A 20,331-nucleotide genomic window follows, 5' to 3' on the forward strand; every position below is an offset into this window, starting at 1 on the left:
ACATTTTTGATCACCCTTCTGCCGCGTACCTCTCTGAAGAGCTTCCTTTTGATAATATTCTGTTTCGCTAGGATTGCCTGAAGCAGGATTTGGAACCTACACCTATTCCCGTTCATCAGAAAGACCCCTACGTTGAGATGGCGGTGGGAAATAGGAAGCATCTATTTTTAGTAGATACGGGAGCACAGAAATGTTCCATTGATCATTAACGGGTTCCAAATATTGCCCTGTCAGGGCAGTCCAACGTTTCCGTAAGGTTTTCAGGCACACCTGTAGTTTATCCGGTCTCTTTGCCGGTACCGATAACACTGGGTCGCTTCACGGAACAGTGTCCATTTCTACTTACCACAAACTGTAGGGAGAACTTGCTGGGGCTAAATTTGTTGAAGGCATTGCATGCAGTAATACATTGTTCTCCGGACGGAGTTCGGTTAACAATTTCACCTCAGCAATCACTCACTTCTGTTTTTGACTCAACCTTTACCGCCAGAATTCAGTAATGTTCCAGAATGCTTATGGGCAATTGATGATAATGATGTGGGCACTCTTCAAATTGAACCTGTTAAAATTATTTTAAACATGGAATAAAATTGCCTCGCATCCCGCAATATAAGATCTCAGTTGAAGGCGAGCAGGCTTTGAAGTGCATAGTTTCTGATTTTGTGCATCGTGGAGTAATTGAGGAAATTACGGGTAGCCTATGTAACAGCCCCATTTTGCCAGTATACAAAAAAGATGATAATGCGATTCCCTTTCGTTTTATAATTGATTTACGTGCTATTAACAAAATTGTGGCTCCTCAATTTCCTATTGTACCTGATGTTACAACGATACTAACCATGATTCCGGCTTCTGCCACTCATTTTAGCGTTGTTGATCTTAAAAATGCGTTTTTAGTATTCCCATACACAAGGATAGCAGGTATTTGTTCGCGTTTACCCTAGTTGGATGCTCGTTTACATTCACTCGTGCACCACAAGGGTACACTGAGAGTTATTTATAGTAGGGCATTGAAAGAGCAGCTCGATACTCTCGAGTTGCCTACTACTTGCACATTACTACAGTATGTAGATGATCTCCTCGTGGCTGCTGATTCTGAGAGCGTCTGTAAATAAGGCACTGTGTTGTTGCTTTGTCATCTAGCGAAACATGGCCACAAAGCTTCACTTAAAAAATTCCAATATTGTTGTCAAGAGCTCGCCTATTTAGGCTACCTCCTGTCAAAGGAGGGAAGACGGTTGACACCTGAACAAATAAAGACTATTTCTGGCATGTCTGTCCCAAATACGCAGGAGGAAGTTAGAGCCCTGATAGGTATGGCTTCTTACTGTAGATTGTGGATCCCTAACTTTTCGTTAACGATTAAACCAATGCTGGCTTTGACAAAGAAGGGCATTTTTTTGCCATTGCCATGGACTTTGGAACACCAGACATCATTTGATTTGCTCAAATCCACGCTGTGTTAACGCAGGAACATGGAGGGAAGAATAGGCCATGCGGCTATTTCTCATCCGCCCTTGATCCTGTTGCATGCGCTTTGTCGAGATGTTTGAGAGCTGTTGCTGCTGCTGCTGCGTCTATAAAACAGAGTGAGGGAATGGTCCTGGGTCATGGTTAACCCTAATGGTAGCTCACTCTGTAGATATTTTATTGAATAGAACTCAAACGCAACACCTCACTTCTGCACGATTGACAAGATATGAACTAATCTTGTTTGCCCCCCACATTCAAATTCAGAGGTATTGTGTATTAAATCCGGCTGAACTTTTACCTGTCCCGCAAGACACTGTTGATGGTGACGAAACGTCACACGATTGCCTTTATGTGACAGAACAAGAGACTAAAGGCAGAATCGATCTGAAAGACACGCCTTTGATTAGCCCACAAGGAGAGCTATTTTGTGATGGCTCTTGTTTTAAACTTCCGAACGGTACATCCACGGCTTCTTACGCCGTCACTACTTTAAACACGATTGTGGAAACCAAAAGAATTATGCATAATTCCGCACGCCGCAGAAATTATAGCATTAACTTGAGCTTGTGAACTTTCTGAAGGGCTTACAGTAAATATATATACTGATAGTCAGTATGTTTTTGGGGTGGTCCATAACTTCGGTAGACTTTGGATAGAATGAGGTTTCTTGACCTCGCACGGAACGTAAATTCAGCATGGCACTTTAATAGTGCGATTACTTTCAGCACTCGCACTCCCTGTTCAGTTAGCTATTATAAAATGTTCAGCACATCAAAAGGTTACAGATGATGTAGGAAAAGGGAATACTTTCGCTGATCAAATAGCTAAACAAACTGCCACTGATTTCAGTTCAGAAATGTATGCTGTAAGAGAAACTGTAAATATTTGCACTTTGGGTGAAAGTATTGATGCTGTAAAAGACATTCAAGCAGATGCTACCATAGAGGAAACTAAGAGATGGATCGAGGGTGCAGGGAGATTGGATGATGATGGGTGTTGGGTGGACAATATTGAAGGAAAATGGTTACTCCCTGTCGCCTACATTACAATGATGGTTATTATGGCTCATGGTCCAACACATGTTTGTGCGCGTAAATTGACTAAAATGCTACACAGTGTGTAGGCCAATGATAAGATTTTCAAAACTGCGGAGAGTTTTGTCCAAGGGTGCATGGTCTGCTTGCAGCACAATGTAGGAAAAGGTGCCTCGACTCCTAGAGGAGGTTTCGCTCCACCTTCCGTCCCGTTTGAGGTTATTCACTTTGATTTTATTGAAATGGAACGTTGTAACAATCTTAAATATGTGTTGGGTGTCATTTGTGCCTTTAGTAAGTGGGTTGAGGCCTTCCCGGTTAGAGATGCAACGGCTATAACCACGACAAAACTCTGTTGAAAGAGTTTTTTCCTAGGTTCGGGCTGCCGAGAGTCATCTGGTCGGATAATGGGCCACACTTTATCGCTACTGTAATCCTACAAATTTGCAAAGGATTACAGATTGATAAACGGTTCCATTCGGCCAGACATGCCCAAAGTGCCGGATTAGTGGAAAGGCATAACGGCATTATAAAGAACAAGCTCGCTAAGACGTGCGCTGGCACCAAGCTAAAATGGCCGGACGCCCTACCGATCGTGTTACTGTCGATGAGAACAACCCCTCAAACTAAGACTGGGCTCTCTCCCTTTGAGGTGGTAATGGAGAGACCTGCTAATATTTGGGGTTTGACAAAAAGCAGTTCTTTACGGGATATAGAAAACGTGCTTCTTTCAGATTACTGTAACCAGTTGACTAAAAATCTGTTTTCAATTTATCATCAGGTGCGAGAGGCATTACCTATACGTTACGAGGGTCCTGGTCACAGTCTACGACTGGGGGACTGGATCCTCATGAAGGTTTTTGAGAGGTCATCTTGCATTGCACCTCGGTGGAGGGGTCCCTACCAAGTCCTGCTGGTCACTCAGACTGCTGTGCAGGTAGCGGGTCGTAAGAACTGGATCCATGCAACGCACACCAAACGGATCCCACAGCCCGTGCCATATGATACAGAAGATACAGAATCCCTTCCCACTGTTGTAACTAGCCTGCCTGAAACAGCAACAACCAACAAGGGAGAATCGGAAACTGCTCCAGAATCCACAAGGCCTGACAAAACGGCCATCTTGTCTCCACACTCCCCAACAGTGGAACTTCCGGATCAATCCTTTTCTGATCCCATTTCCGTTCACTCGCCACCTCCAGGAGGAAGTGACGACACTTTGTCCTCACCAGAAACTGTGAAATATAATTTGCATCCAAGGAAGTAAACGTACAGCATGGTCTGACTGTGCAATTGAGAAAAAAATAATTTGAGGGCTTGTCTTTTGGCCAGACTGTACGGAAAGATTCTGTTGGCTAAGGGTTGTGGGAAAAGACATTAAGAAGACGCGCGACTGGAGTCACCAGCAAATGAACAATTGGTGTTTTTTCGATTGAAGACTACAATGCCTGCACCCGCTACCGCCCGTACCGAACTTTTAGATAAATATGTGACTAGCAGAGACAATGATCAAGCATGTAAGGGGACCCCCAAAGTGTATTGTTGCCTTTTTGTGATAATAACTGGATTTTTAGTAACTGTTGGTTTTGGGTTATGGTATCTGGAGGAAGCATATCCGCTAGAGGACTTTTTACCTATTGAAAATGTATCTGTTATCCCCACTCCTTCCGTGCAATTGCATACTTTATCGCCTAGAGATTCTTCGCATAGACGGAACTATCAGAATAATACCCTTTTGTTAATTATGAATGCCACTCATGCAATTTTAAATAAGACCAATTGTTGGATCAGTTCGCATCTACCGCAACATGGGGATAAGGGGCTAGGTTGGTATATTCATCCTTTACCTTTGACAACTGCTTGTTATGCTTCTATTAGAGCACTATTCTTTGACTGATGGAATGACAGCATCTCAGGGAACTTTGATGGTACAACTTTAAATAGTTTTGAAAAACATGTTTTGATGCCCCTGGGATGCTCGCTTTTTGCAAATAGAAGTAAGCCAAACGTTGCTTCTGTTAGGCCCCCTGATAGATTGTCTTGTCCTTTTCAGTCTTTAATCTCTTTCAAAATGGCTCCTATAGGAAATAAGGATGCCACACCTCCATCTTATTATGTTAACCATAGCCCCGATTCAGTATCCTTCTGCATACAGAGGAATGGAACTCGGTCAATGGGTAATTTTAGAAAGTGTGCCAACGTTGCGAAGTTGACTAGTGAGAACAGACCTCTGTACGTAGGTGAACCTGTCTATTTTGTTTGCGGTGATGTAGCATTTCCATGGTTGCCCAGGGATTGGCAAGGAACCTGCTATTTAGGGATTCTACTACCTGGGGTATTTACTGCCAGTACTGCAGATATTTCGAAAACTCGTCCACGACGAGGTGTGAAAGGGGATACTCCAGCGCAAACTCTAGGAGATATCATGAAATCCTTTGTGCCATTTTTTGGGCAAATTACGAATTCAGAAGATATCAGGGGACTAGCAAGAGTATTGGAGAGAACCATCAATCGGACCACTGACATACTCTATAATATGACGTTAGAACAGAAAGCGATAAGATTAGTGGCTCTTCAGAACCAGATGGCATTAGATGTCATTCTGGCAGAGCGTGGAGGAGTATGTAAATTAGTGGGGTCCGCTTGCTGCGTTTACAAACCAGACTCCTCTCCGACGATCTTTAGGGCTATCCAAAATCTACATGTTCTTAGTTTAGAAGTACATGTTCCTGAGGGAAACTGTGAACTTAGTGCATGGTTTTGGGACCTGCTACGGTCATGGGGATGGAGGTTGTTTTCGGCCCTGCTGATTATCTTGGGAAGTTTTCTGTTTCTTTGTTGTTGTATACAGTGTCTCCCTGGTATATGCTCAGTATTAGGGGGGTGTTGCATGCAAGCAACAAGTGTTTTAGGGCATAAAATATACGCCCAAGAGAAGGTTTCCAAAGAGTACGTGTTAAAAGAAACTCTGGTGTCTGATCTAATGGCAATAGATATGTCAGACACTGATTCGGGATGTATAGATGTTGAAATGTGGAGTTAGTCGCAAAGTGATTGAAGGTAGTTTAGCACTTGGCATAGGCCAAAAGGAGGGTTTGTTAGAACTGATATTATATTGTTTCGTCCTCATTGTATATGTTGGCCTATGCCCAGTCGCTTTGCGAGGAAATCCGTATTACAAGGTCGTGACCTCAAGTGAATCAAGCCTCCATTTTAGGTTAGAGCCGCCATTTTAGCTTATTGTACAAAGTCACCCTGTAGTCTAAAATGGCCGTCTCGTGTGCTCTTGTTCTTGCCCTAACCTCTTCAACCTCTGTAGGAGGGTTAATGTCCAACCTGCCTTCAGGCTACATGTTAGGGCAGTGGTCTTCAAACTTTTTTGGCTCGGGCCTCCCCTGAGCCAAGTTTGGGCAGGCCGGGCCCCCCTAAAAGTGCCGGATGGACAGTATGTAGAAATCGCTATGAACTTTTGCATGCCGTCACCGCACCCTACCCCCAGTACAGACCCTGGGCTCTCCCCACCATACTCCCACCACTATCCCAGTTCTGCCACCCATCCTGCTCCCACCACAGTCCCATAACACAAGCATACACACATCCATACACATTTAAATAAAAAATAAATCGCCATGAATTTACCTTCTGCAGGGGCCTGCGCATGGTTGCTAAAATGCCCCGCTCCAGGTTGCTCTGCCCATATGTGCGAGGAGGCGCAGGAGCACCTCCTCGCACATACATACATGGAGTGCCCCAGTCAGCATTTCCAATGAGCTATGCAAGGCTGGCAAAGCAAAACACCCCCAATGTTGCATGGCTCAGTGATCATGTGCGGCTGGGGAAATTAACTGTCAAAGGCACACAGTGTTTCCCGTTGACAGTTCAGCCAGCCCAGGAGACTAAACTCAGCTGGAAAAAGCAGCTGAGGGAGTGCTCAGTGTTTCACTGGGCTGGCTCCTCGGTTCCTCCATAATGGGTGAGGTGGCCAGTGGGTGAACGCCCCCTCACCCATTAGGGATGAGTCGGCAGGCTTGGACTGGCCTATAGGGCAATAGGGCGATGACTGTACCAAAAATGCAAATTGCTAGTGTAGGCCAATCAAAATGGGCCACTTTTTTGGCCAATGTGGGCCAGTTTGAGGAGTTGCTTCACTATGCAGCTAGTAGTTTTGACCATTGTTGCTGAATAAATATTCTTTAAATATCACAATTTGTTTACATTTGAATAAAAAACAACCCCTTGTGTACTATTCAAACAGTCTGTGACTAAAGGACTGAATATCCATTTGCAACTGCTGGCCATGTTTTCATTGGTGCCTAAGACCGTTGTATGGTCCAGTCTGACCATGTGAGCTGCCCCCTCCCATTTCCCCCAATCTAAAAAAAAACAAAAACATTTTTTTTTTTTACATTTCATACTGGGCTCTGGCGCCCCCCCTAGGAGGCGGCCGCACCCCCCTGGGGGGGCGCGCCCCACAGTTTGATGACCTCTGTGTTAGGGTCATGTAGACCTTGTCCTTCGTTGATCTCGGGATCAGGGGATTACTTGAATCAGCAATGTTAACCTACAAGTATACAAGAACAATAATGCTATCCAAATACGACATGCGAAACATTTGTTTGATCTGTATTAAAGCAATGTGTAAAGAGTGTAACGTTAAATTAGAGAATAATAATGTTTGTTAGTAAATGTATTTAAAAGTAAACCGCATGCACGAGATATGTAAATTAGGAAACGAACCTGGCGTGACCCTAGCCCAGTGTATAATTAACTAGTAAGAGGCTGGACATCATTATAACAAACTGTATAAATACGCTGATGTCCAGCTAGCAAATTCTGCTCACTGCTCACATTGAACCCTGCTGGTGGTCTCTGTGATGTATTGACAGCCAAATAGCTATTTGTGTACTTTGTTCGATACTGTTCAGTTTTGTAATAAAGATTCTGGGAATCTTTACAACCCTGTGTCGGTGTATTTTCCTTTGCATGGTGTAAAAGCCTTAATATTGTATTTTTTCTGATTCCACAAGGGGGTACACTGGGGGGTGCTTGCCGGATAGGCAACTTTCTGCAGGTACGGCAATAGGCAGGGCCGTGGGTCTCCCCGATGACATGTCAGGGTACCAGAGAAGGGTCAATGGGCCTTGATGGTTTAGGAAACATCTGGGGAAGCAGGATCAGCTCCAGGTGGTGCAGCAGCGGTGAGCACAAGTTCATCGATCATGGGGTGTGGTATCAGCGGGTGGGAGTGTTGGTAGGGCCAGGGGTGCCCACTGCAGGGGCAGCAGGCAGCATATCAGCGGGGGACAGGTTGTAACTGCCTCCACCCCATTGCAGCCATCGATAACCAGGTATGCTCACCTAGAATGTGTCGCAGGACACTAAGCAAATAATATGAGAAGAAAGGTATGTTGATTTGTTTTCTTTGCTGGACTGTAGGAGGGTTCAAGAGATTAAGGATCCCAAGGGCGAAGGAAAAGACGGGAAGATTTTTGTAGAAAAATATCTGGCTAACTGGGCTATGGGGTTCCCAATATTTTTGGCAGTGTTACTTGAAATGTTTCCCGAGCTACATCAGAAGCTACTGTCCTATAACCATTTGATATACTGTTCATGTATCACGATTGTGCATTGGGGGCATGGTTGGTGTATGATGAGGGATTTCGAAGTGTAGGTAGAAGCAGGGAACGCACTGCTTGACAGGGGGACCAGGGCAATGGCCCTTTGGGCTAGTTCCACAACGTTGCACACAACAGTTTCCAAGGGACATGTGGCAGGCAGGACGACAAAGCCCTTTTGGAGCAGCGGGGGTGCAGAGGATAACAAGGGAGCCTGCTGATCCTTCAACAAAATGTCATGCACTAGACCTGTCTGTAAATGTAAGCATTTGGGCTCCTTCTGCCGGATGTTGGGGCACGGGGAGAGTAAGTGTGTCAAACGCAACAAGTAGCACAAGTAGCATCCTGATGCTCACGGAGCCCGCGGTGGGCCTCTCCACACCTTTGCACGTGGTCATCTTGCGCGCATGGGCCAATGGGTACGACAGGGTGGATGATGGTCAGTTGTTGGTGGAGGGGTTTTCCCAGGGTTTTTGAATCCTGGTGAGGGGTTCTGCTCCCCTCCCTCCAGCCCCCCAGTGCCACAGATAACCGGAAGTCGGCAGAAATGCAATCAGGGACACTGATAAGTATGGTTGAGAGGGATGTTAGGCTAGGGAGGTTGGCGGGACCATTCTCACCCTCCCACTGGGAATTGTCCTCAGAAAAGAGCAGGGAATTTCTGGTTGATTCACAATTCATAATTTCATAGAGGAGCCTCTGTTAAAGGCGCAATTGATGAGGGATTGTGTTCAGGGAAATATGCGTCTTTAGATGGTGCACTGGCACAGTTGCAACGGTTGGACAGGAGGGGCGCTCCTGGTTAAATCTGACTTCAAGTCGGCCTTTTGCTTACTCCCGGTACACCCAGACAATTATCATCTATTGGGCTTCCAGCTGGGGGGAGCACTATTACAATGGGTGTATGTCAATGGGGTGCTCAATAGCTTGTGCATTCTTGGAATGGGCAACAAAGAGGGAGTGTAAGGGTGCGCAGTTGCTACATTACCCAGATGATTTCTTATTCCTGGGTGAGAAAAATACAGATCAGTGTGGAATGGCTTTGGGAGCATTCCAGAGAGTGGCCAACACTTTGAGGGTGCCCTTAGCCACAAAGAAACGACTTTGTTGTGTTTCTTGTGGATAGAAATTGACAGCGAGCTGGGCAAGTGGCGCCTCACTAGGAACAAAGTGTGTGAATTTAGGGAGGCGGTGACAACGTGTCTTAACCTTCGCTAAGAAGGTGACCTTGGGGCAGCTACAGAGCCTAGTTGGGAAATTGAACATTGCATTATGGATCATCCCAATGGGGAGACCGCTCTCTAGGGCAATTGCAGGAGCTATGTCTGGTTTGACTAAAGTACATCACATTAGATTGTTCAGGGAACTCAAACAGGACCTGATTGTTTGGGATGAGTTCCTCAAGAACTTTAACGGGGTACAGGTGTGGCCTACAGAAGTGATGAACAGCATGCAATTGGGGCTCTACATGGACGCAGCAGGCAGTATGGGGTTCAGACCTATATCAGAGAACAAATGGTGCGGACAGCGGTTGGCACCGGATGGACAGACAGTGGTTTAACAAAAAACATTACCTATCTGGAACTATTTCCAATAGTGGTGGCACTAACTATCTGGGGGGAGGAACAGAGAGGCAGGTATGTATTGTTCTAGTCTGATAGCATGTCGGTGGTATGCTCTTAGAGCATACCACCGACATGCTATCAAACTATCAACAAGAGGGATGCTTGCTCGATGGTATTCAGGCTGTTGAAAACATTTGTGTTGTTTCTTTATGGTAATGTACAATTTCAGGCAAAACATGTTCCTGGTGTGAATAACGAGGCGGCTGTTGTTTTATAACGTTTCAAACTGCAGGAGTTCCAGAGTTCACCTGGTGATGGTCCCCTTTTCTGTAAAACTCTGGGGGCTTGGTGCCCGGATTTAGCTTCATTGATGGAGGTATCAGTGTTAAGGAAAACGTTTAAGGATTTCAGAGCTTTCTGTCAGGCTCAGGGTTTATCATATATTTTTCATAGGGATTCTGTGATTAGATTCCTGGGGCCGCTACTTGTTCAGGGAAGGTCCGGAGGGATGGTGAAGACCATGATGGCCCCGTTGTTTTTTTGTGTGCAGGATTACAGGGTAGATCACCGCCATCTTCTTGACTTTGCAGTAAAAAAAAGGCATTGACCGGCGGGAGGAGGGTGGTGGCTAGTCCAGGAGCTAGGAGGCACCCGTTGCATCTGGAGAAGCTGGCGTCCATCATTGGGGGACTGGAAAAGATCTGGAGGGATGAGTGGGAGGTATCTCTATTGAAGGCAGCATTGTCGGCCGCATTTGTTAGTGCCTTCAGGATTGGGGAGTTGGCCTCCACGGCGGATGAGTTGGGGGTTTGGCTATAGAAGATATTTTGTTTCTGGGAAATTCTATGGTTCAGTTTTGGGTAAGGAGATCAAAGAAACCAGGAGGGGGACGGGGGTGGTAGGATTTGTCCCTCATTCCTTTTGCTTCGGGGCAGCCACTATGGCAGCGGTGTATGGGTGTATGAAAAGGGAAATCAAGGAAACGGGGCGGAGCAAGTCCTGAGCATATAAAGGATAAATCAGGCCGTATCTTCTCTACTGAATCTGGTGCGATACAATAGGGGGTAGTGGGGGATGGGTAGAGAGGTAATGTCCTGGTGCATTATTGTGTATGGTTGGGAAAACGTGATGTCCCTAACACGCTGCCTTTATCATTTCATGCAGATAATAGGATGACGAGGCCAGTGGTATGGATTGTGGCCCGTTCATTCATAGGATGGAGGAAAGGGTCAGTGAGCGCCTGGGGTTGTTAGCTGGCGTGTCAGGCTTCAACATACACTAGATTTTTGCAGGGAGCTTGTAGGTGTCCAAAGTGCACTTGCTGGTAGGGTTGCAGAAAAGAAAGAGGTGGTGCCCGGACCCTGGATTGGTGATCCTTCACGTGGGGTAGGGAATGATTTAGTCCAGTTAGGGAGGAGAGACCTGATGGAATGTTTATCCCTCTTTTCATGGTTCAGACAGTTTTGCCCAGGGGCTTTGCTTTCCTGGTCTCAAATCATCCCAAAACAGACCGGGAGGTGCCGGCCCTGCTCAGCCCTGGAACATTTCTGCTCTGAAGCTTTACAATGAGCTCGCCTAGTTGGCTGCATGACATGGATGGCTAAAGATCATGACAAATGGCCTGTTGAGGAGCCCTGGGACTTGTCACCAAGATGGGGTACACCTATCCAAAATGGGTACCAAACTTTTGTTGCAGAACATTTTGGTCATAATGAGAACAATGGTACAGGTGGGATTGTGATAGACCGTTGGGGCGTGCCCCTGTGGTAGGTCGGGGTGAACCATGTGAACACTGAGATCCCAAGGGCATGGTGGGGAGGGGATAAAATGTGTAATAAAATGTGTCCAGAATGGCATCCAAAAAGTAAGGTGTTTGGACTACTCCTCCCCTGGCGCTGCCCCTTTGCAGAGTCCAATTTGCAGGCAGCATTTACTTTTCTTTTTACAGTCAGTAAAACTGAAGAGTAAAGGTGATTGCGCCCGGTTTTACTCATCACTTTTGGAGTTCGCTTTGTAAATGTTTCACATTGCATGCAGTGCACTCAACAGCACGTAAAGTGTTTACGTCTACATGGCATTTTCATGCAGGCAGAAAACAAATGGATTCCTATGGAATCCACCTGCATTCAGCAACTGCTGAAAGGAGGCGGTTTATATCGGAAGGCCTTGTAAATGCGACCTGCAAAACCTATTTACATGTTAGTACTTTTTCCTTTTCCACTCAGTTTTATGATTGTGGAAAATTGCATGCAGGGTACCCAACAGCGCCTATGGGCAAATGCTGGCAGTCCCCTGCATGCAGTTGCCAATTTCTGTAAAATGAGCCCCTCTTTCGCTGTCTGGCTGGCTGGTACCCCTGTGTGACTATCATTATCTCTTGTTTATCTATTTCCTCCTCTCTATATTGTCTACCTTTAAACTCTATGCAGCTGCCTCCATTGAGCCGCCAGTCTTTTTTGGCCTTCTAGATCTATCTGTCATCTATCTGTTTTATTGGGATTAGCGGATTAGCCGCAGTGTAAGGCTTTCTTAGAAATCAAGTATCGCCATTTAATCTGAAAGAATGGATGACCGGTACACCTCCGGAACCTGATATTCCTGCCCTGGCGTGCAGTTTCACCCACATGTAAAAGCTTTAACTGGGCAGGCTTGCTTATAACAAGCAGGCATGTAAAACAAAAAGCTGCACTCTTCCCGAAGTCTAATTTTAGAAAGGATCTCATCTTTTTTGCTGGTGACCTAATCTTGTATTTCTCTGTTATTGTGCCCCTCCTACTCATAGTGGAACATGTACACTTATTGATGGGTAGCTAGCTATCAACTGCAGGGAATATTTTCCATTGAGGCCTTCCCAGATAGGAAATGACAGGGAAGCTCAAGTTCTCTATAATGTCATGCAGAACTCCAAGGTGGAATGCATCCCATATTTCAAAGCTACCAATGGATATTTGACTGCTGTGTATGGCCCACCTGGCCTCCTTATCCACACCTGTGCTGTCACCATGCACCAGCATTGTATGGGTCTAAACAGAGGCATGAGTGAAATATATATAGCATACAAAACAAAATGGCTGCCCTTTTCCCCTGACCTCACTCACAGCAACCCAAAAAGGAGAATAAATACCTTGTAGGGAAAATGCTCTGCCGCCTGCCGTGATGTCAGAGCAGTTGATTATGAATTCCTTAATCCTCTCCATGGCATCACAATCGGTAGGTACAGCCTTCAGAAAGGAAAATAGTTGTTAATTACTTCTACACAATGTTAGGCTAATCGCCTAGTTCTTGATTGCCAGATGTAAATAAAAAATGAAGAGAGGATATCTTTGACCCTGAATTCTTGGCATAGTTAGTTCTTAATATGTTCTTATGCTAGATTCTTTTTGCATTTTCGTCTGAGAGTTTGTAGGATGACCGGACAATCCAGAAATTTGGGCAGTGACCTGATCACTGTTCCATTGTTGGTGGCATTTCTGGAAATGTCAAAAGCAACACGTTGTTCCATCTTCTCATTCAATCGTGGTACAAAACGGGACACTGAGACTGACTTTATAAGAATTTTTAAGACTTTCTTTCCAAATTATCATGGCGGGCTTTAATAATTTATGAAAAAACCAGTTCTGATTTTTCTACCTAGCTTAAAGGAATAGTGGTTTTAGGCAAACTGTGAACGATCATAAAAACATTTCCTATGCTCCTTACCATAGTTGTCCGCACTTTTACACATGCGAAATCAGGCAGCGGGGCGTGGCCATCTTATCCGTTGCCGCATATCTCTAAGTTGAACTGCCTTCGCGGCACTAATTCATATCCTCCGCCCCTGAAGTTGGCATAACTAGACGCGTACGGCCCATTTCACAATGCTAATGCACGTCTCCTGTCAACGTTCTCTGTGCGCCAGCTAATTACGCGTCTCCATGGAAATGGCAGGACGCCTCTTTCCTCAATAAGTATAAACAGACTGCTTCTCATCAGACAACATCAGAGTTGCTTTTTTAATCGTTTCACTGTCTTTTTTTTGTATATCCTGTGACTCGTTTCTGCTCTGTTCAGCTATCTTCATTGCTTGTAACCTGTGTGAACCAATACTTGTACTAGCATTACTTTCGATTTTAGATTTTGTCGTATAATGGCAACAATACAGCCCTACCAGTACGAGCAAGAGTATTCCGAGGCGAAATTAGTTGAAAGAGAAAGATGCGGAAACGATGGGGCATTGGATAACAGTTGGGAGGACGAATCACTGGATCATGAGCCTGAGCCTAGTCGCATGGACGACGTCTCCACCTGGTGTACCTGCAATCGGTGCAAGGTCATGCCTACCGAGGAGGAGAACTGCTGCTGCAGAGAAAACTCTGGATGATTGGCCTACATATCGGAAGACGAGACACGGCCGCTATGCGTTACCGAGCTGCATGACTTCAGGGCAGCCTGCCTCACAAGGTCCTTCTTGAGGAATATGATGGTGCTTATGCGCGAACTTCGTTCAACAGTTCACCCTTGCAGTCCAAGTAACGAGTAAGTGTACTCTGGATCTGATGTAATTTAGGAAACCTAACATTTTAGGTTTGTCTCCTATATTATCGTAACTTTGATATATCACTGCCAAATAAATGTAGTCTGGCAACTGAATACATCCCTCGCCATTTGGGGAAATCATACTGGTCATCTTACGTGTCTTTCACGTACAACCATGAAACAATATTTCTCTGTCCTCCAAATGTTATGGATTGCATGGGTGTTCGCTTTTGTAATGTGTCTACACTTTAAAGCCCAAGTCGATTGATCCATGAAGTCACATTTGTACTGGCAACTATGCCACAGGATACAAGATTGCATTTTCAACTAAGGTTTGTACACTTATCATGCTCATTTAAATACAGTTTGTATGTTTCTCTTCCACAGGTGGTACAGGCTGGTGGCCTATCGTGCATTTACATTGTGGCTTCATGGGAGGCTTGGATACTGTGATCGATGAGTAACACCCGCCTGTGTTGTTTGTGCCATTTGAGCCAAATTCCTTAGTGACAGCGGTCAGTACAGGGGATTTTCCCACACTGTGCTGCAACCCGAAGTACACAATTTGTAGTACATTTGTGCCATCAACATCAACAACAAAATAAAATAAAAATCATCTTTAATGAATAGTTGTTTAACTTTTTCATTGAATCAAGGACACTCTCACTTGTCCTGGCAGGGTGGAAACGGCCAACTTGCCAAACACCATGTACACTTCAAAGGTATCTTCAGCACAGGGGCCATTGTACACCTGGCCTCCCCAGACCAAGTGTCTCCGGGCAGGCTCCCATGAAGCGGGCCTCGCCCCTGTAATCCACATAAGTGTGTCTCCATTCAGCAGTGTTCCGGCCCTTTTCTGCATCACATGCACACCCACTTTTCTAATTCTTTATAAACCCCTTGACAGTTATCCTGAGAACATCCGTGAGCACGGGAAGTCAACTCGAGATCGTGCTATCTGTTCTTCTGCTACTAACTACCCAGCTTGCTGAATCCAATTGTTTGTTAGTCAAGATAAGGGCAGGTCACCTAATAAGCTCTTTCCGATCTCAAAATTTTGATCTATCTTGGATGATTGTACCTAGTAGTGTAATGTTCATTAATCTCAATGACTTTACTATTGTCTACTGTTTAAAGTGTTGTTATCTCCATATATAGCAGATTTCGTCAGTGTCAATAGTGATAGAATAGCATCTTTCTCAAACCATGTCTATAGAAATGTTTGATATAATCCCATCAATCTCATGTATTCTGTAGATTTCATTTGTAATTATGTGTACTTTTTTTTATAAAGATTTTCCAAGAATGCCTGCTTGTATGGTTTTCGATTGCGATTCTAGGAGCCATGTCAAAATTATGGGCACTATCGTGCATAAATTCCCGACGAATATCGATAAGAGAATGAGTTCGACATGGGGATTTCCGGTGGATGAGGCTGAAAGTAGAGTCAAGGATGTCTTGGGAGACTAGAGGGCCAATCGATTCTGCAACCTGTACTTTACCCCGGATATGTACGACCAATCACAGTACACAAAAAGCATCGACTCAGGACGTCTTGTAAATTGCTTCCCAATGCAATTCCAACTCTATTTGTGCACATGCTGCCTCAGGTGAGTCCCAGATGACGAATTGCATATTAACCGTATTGTATTACTTTGTAATTATACCACATTTTACTACACATTTGTCCCTGGTTTATGGAGCATTATAGAAAGTAATTATGACAATAGAAAATAATGCCATATTGCCCTTCAAAAGGAGCATAATCTTTTCGTAATCGCGTGCTTGACCTGTATTTTTATTTTTATTTTTAGGAGAGCGCACACTGACTGGAGCACAGACCCTCGCAAGTAGCGACAACACTGACACGTCCAGTATACCAATGGTGAGCCCTACAGATTTGCAGGAGATCATATTATCAAGAGGTGGATCTTCCCACATGTCTAATGCAAATCAATTTTTCCCTTTTGTGACTTCGTGACAATGCACTGAAAATGAAGGAGCAAGAAACTGCATCCATTTCTTTACCTGAGTCAACAACAGCTTCTAGTGCCTAGCAGGGTTTTCTTTTTTTTTTAACTTTTCAATTACAAGAATGCATTATGCTTTGAATTTCAAATAATATTAAATTGTTTATGTATCTGGTCGGTTGTTTACACTGTGTCATTGAAGAGTTTCTCTTTATATGTTCTATTGTCTGCATTCCATTATCTCTGTATCATTTCGCGGTTTTCATCCATACCGAAACAAGTACTTGTTACAGGGGGATGCTGGTACCTCGACTACAATCTTACCCTTTGTAGCTGGTCGAGGGTATGAGGTATGTGTACTGACAGTTCACAAGAATGAAAGAAAGTAAATCCTACATAGAAAACTATCAGACAGTGACATTCATATAAACGTGCATTCTTTCATACTTTTATCATGTCAGTCCCAATGTTAATAATTCTCCCTAATGCTGAATACATTGCAAAATGTTTGAGGGCAACATTAGAATCACTGTTTGGCACAGTGATCTCCGATATTTGCCATCAATCAGGTGAAAATCAAAATGTATATTTTGACTAAATGGCGTGCATTGTTTACGAGGTTATGTATGTAAGCCATATGTGCGATAATTTAATTTAAAAAATGTTTGCTTCCTTTTTTTAAAAAATGTTCTATTCAAGGAATATGTCGGAAATTGGAAGGAAAGGCACATGGATCAGAGGTGGTGGACCAGCTTGCTGGTGCGGTCGTTACAGAGAGGACCACGGTTTCACAGAAAATCAGGTAAATAACAAACTTCTTTTTTCATTTTCTCGAAGTGTTTTGGGCCAGTGTTTTCTCCATAACATGTTTTCTTTAATTTAAAGTGCTATCTACTGTATGTGTGACTCACATTGAACATTTTTTTACAACCCATCTCCTAGAGGCCCGGAAAGGAAAAGAAGTATAAAGACACAGATAACAAATGAAACCAAAGATGCAGCTTGCCAAACAGATTTCACCATGGAGCAACTACTATTTGAGGAGCAATGTGGTCCAGTCAATAAGCAGACTCGAGATGCTTATGTCCAATGGCCAGAAAATATATTGAATGTGACTGGCAAAGCCAGCAAAGTGTTGTTGGACCATTGCTAAAATGTGAGAGCTCTACAAGATGAAGATAAAACTGAATGTAATGAAGATTCATTGCAATTCCTCGAGGACCACTTGACACAATCTACACCAGCAAAAAAAGTCCACCCAATAAACATTTGTTGTTGACTGTTTCTCCAATTTGTGTGCAAATAACACCATCTGAACTAACACAGACTGAAGCGTCAACGCAATTGTCCGGGGAACTTGCCAAAGATCTCGACTTCAGTTTGCCTAGTTCGGTCAAAATGTCCACCACATTTGAGTCACAATCCACAATAATGCCGGAATATTCATTAATAAAGAAGCATAAATACATTGGGCCTCATTACACAGAATGCTGTAAACCAAGGTGCTGTTAACACCATGGTTGCCGCCGTTACCATACCGGTACCACCATGGAGAAAAAGGGAATTACCACCCCATTCCAAGGTTGGCGGAGCGGTAATTCCCCCTTTCTCCATGGCCCTTCCCCATTCCCATTTTTGCCCCATAGGGCTCAATGGGAATGGGGAAGGAGCTAATTACGGTTCCGCAAATTGCGGTACCGTAATTAGCACCAAGGTCCCTTTGCGGGTCCCAACTTTAATGGCTGGTCTACACCAGCCGTTAAGGTCGGGTCCCGCAAAGGGACCTCGTAGTAAGGCGGTAAGGGTTTACCGGTACCGGTGCCCTTACCGGTACCGGTAAACCCTTACTGCCTACCGTGTAATGAGGCCCATTGTATTCGACAGCTGCTTGGTGGAGCTTATACTGATGCTGAAATGTGTGCATGCAGCGAGTGGGGAAAATATGCGGGGAGCCATTGGCGATTGTTACTCGTGTAGTACAAGGCACTTAACTCAAAATCCAAGCCACCAGTACCCACTTCCATCATACATTTCATGGTACGCTCATCGATGCTGGGCAAAGTGCCAGCTGAAAATCTACTGTGTTCAGCAGCTCTACTTTTCAATGGCTCTACTTTTAGTAAGTTGTCCAGTTTCTGTGAATTTGTGGGACTTCAGTTCCTTGCTAAAACGCAGTACTACAAATATCAAAGAGAATTTTTATTTCCCATTATTAGTCAAGCCTGGAAAATTGAACAAATGTCAATCGAAAGGACATTCTTTGGGAAGCGTTTCAGGCTAGCTTGCGATGGACCGTGTGACAGCCCCAGATTTTCAGAAAAGTACTGCACATACCACTTTCAGGACATGGAAACTAAAAGAATTGTTAGTTTGGAGGTCATGCAGGTGACCGAATGTACATCCTCAGTTGCCATGGAGAAACATGGTTTCATAAGATCCGCCGAACATCATCAATCGAGGGGAATGCAGATAGACCTCATAGCCACTGACAGACATGTTTCAATAGCCAAGGCCATGCGAGAGCAGTTTCCAAACATTCGCCATCAATTTGATGTATGGCACGTTGCCAAATCAATCAATAAAAAAATCACAGCTGCAGGTTAAAAAAAAAGGGTTCTGAAAATATTTTACAGTGGTCTCAGTCTTTCAGCAACCATCTTTGGTGGAGCTCCAAAACGTGTGATGGGTCTGTGGAAATTCTGCTAGAAAAATAGCGCTCATTGATGTACCACTGTTCCAACGTTCATTCGTGGACAGAAAACCAACATTTTCACCAATATGCATATGGTCGTTTATCAGAAGAACAGGAATGCAAGAAGAAGTGGTTGGTTCCATCTTCACCTCCACACAAAGCTCTTGAGAAGATCGTGTTTGATAAAACTCTTTCAAGAGACCTGAAGGGACTCGCATGAATTCTGTCACACCAGAGATTTGTAGGTGTTCCACAATATGTACTATGTGCCTAAAGTATAGGTCCAAGAGGTTGCATTTTGGCATAGACAGTATACAATATCGAACATTACAAGCAGTATTAGCGCATAACAAGAACATAGGTAGACCACAATCGAGAACTGCAGGAAACTTTGGGATGCTTCGTTACGCAATGGCCTTTGCAAAAAGAAGCAAAAAATGGGTTGTCAAGCTGATATATCAGGAAATGGAATTCCATTTTGTGAAAGATCTCACTTTGACTGTGTTGGACGTGCACACTCATGGAATTGATCATGATTTCGTTCCTAGGACTCATACATTGCCACAAAACATTGCAAACGTGCCCTGTCCACTAAAAGAGGACTTCGTTGAACAGTATATTTCCCGTTTTAAATGATTACCAACAGTGTGTATCTTCCACAATGTTCGTACAATGTACATGACCACTTTAAATCTATTTCACTTGAATTTCAAAGCTAATAAAATGTCCAAATTGCCTTTTCAAATGTATCCTCTTTGTCAATGTTTTGTTGTTGCAAGAAGTGCCTTTTGGGGGGCATTAATACACTTATATAAAACATGGGTGTTGCAAATAGGTGTTTGAGGGGTGGAGATGTCTCCCACTTTAGATTATACATCATTTGCCAGGTACGAAAATGGCACAGGGGGGTGTGATATACTGCCTTTCCTCCAACATTTGTTAGTGTACAGGAATTTCAGTGGAGATTGAAGGGCACTGGGATGCATAATTTGTTAGTGTCTCACATTATCCGCAGAGAACATTCTGCTGTGAAAACAGGGCACATGCAGATGTGACAATGGGGAGGAAAATAACTGGAACTGTTGTCAGAAAATAAATAAATCACTATCCCTGTAGAAGAGTAAAATAGTATTCACAGTAGCGCGGCATTGGTGGATGCCAGCAAACGATTTGTTTGTTTTTTCGAAAATATTTCAAATTCCACGTTAGTCGGCAGGCGGGGCTAATCGCTCCGATGGGAGTTAAGGTCACTGTGTTTGAAGTTGCTAGTGGCCTGTTCACACCGACGCATCATGTACAGTATGTTTTTGATTTGTGGCTTTCCATCAGCAAAAGGAAAGTTAGAATGGACGCGCCTATGAAGGTTCAATTGTTGTTCGTCCTTGGAAGAAAGGGAGTATTTGCATGAATGACGGGAGGTTTGTAATACAAGCAACAATGATAACGTTCACCATTTCAAAACTGGAA

The sequence above is a fragment of the Ambystoma mexicanum genome, chromosome 1p, assembly GCF_040938575.1.
Source record: "Ambystoma mexicanum isolate Mex_15411 chromosome 1p, UKY_AmexF1_1, whole genome shotgun sequence".
Taxonomy (NCBI): domain Eukaryota; kingdom Metazoa; phylum Chordata; class Amphibia; order Caudata; family Ambystomatidae; genus Ambystoma; species Ambystoma mexicanum.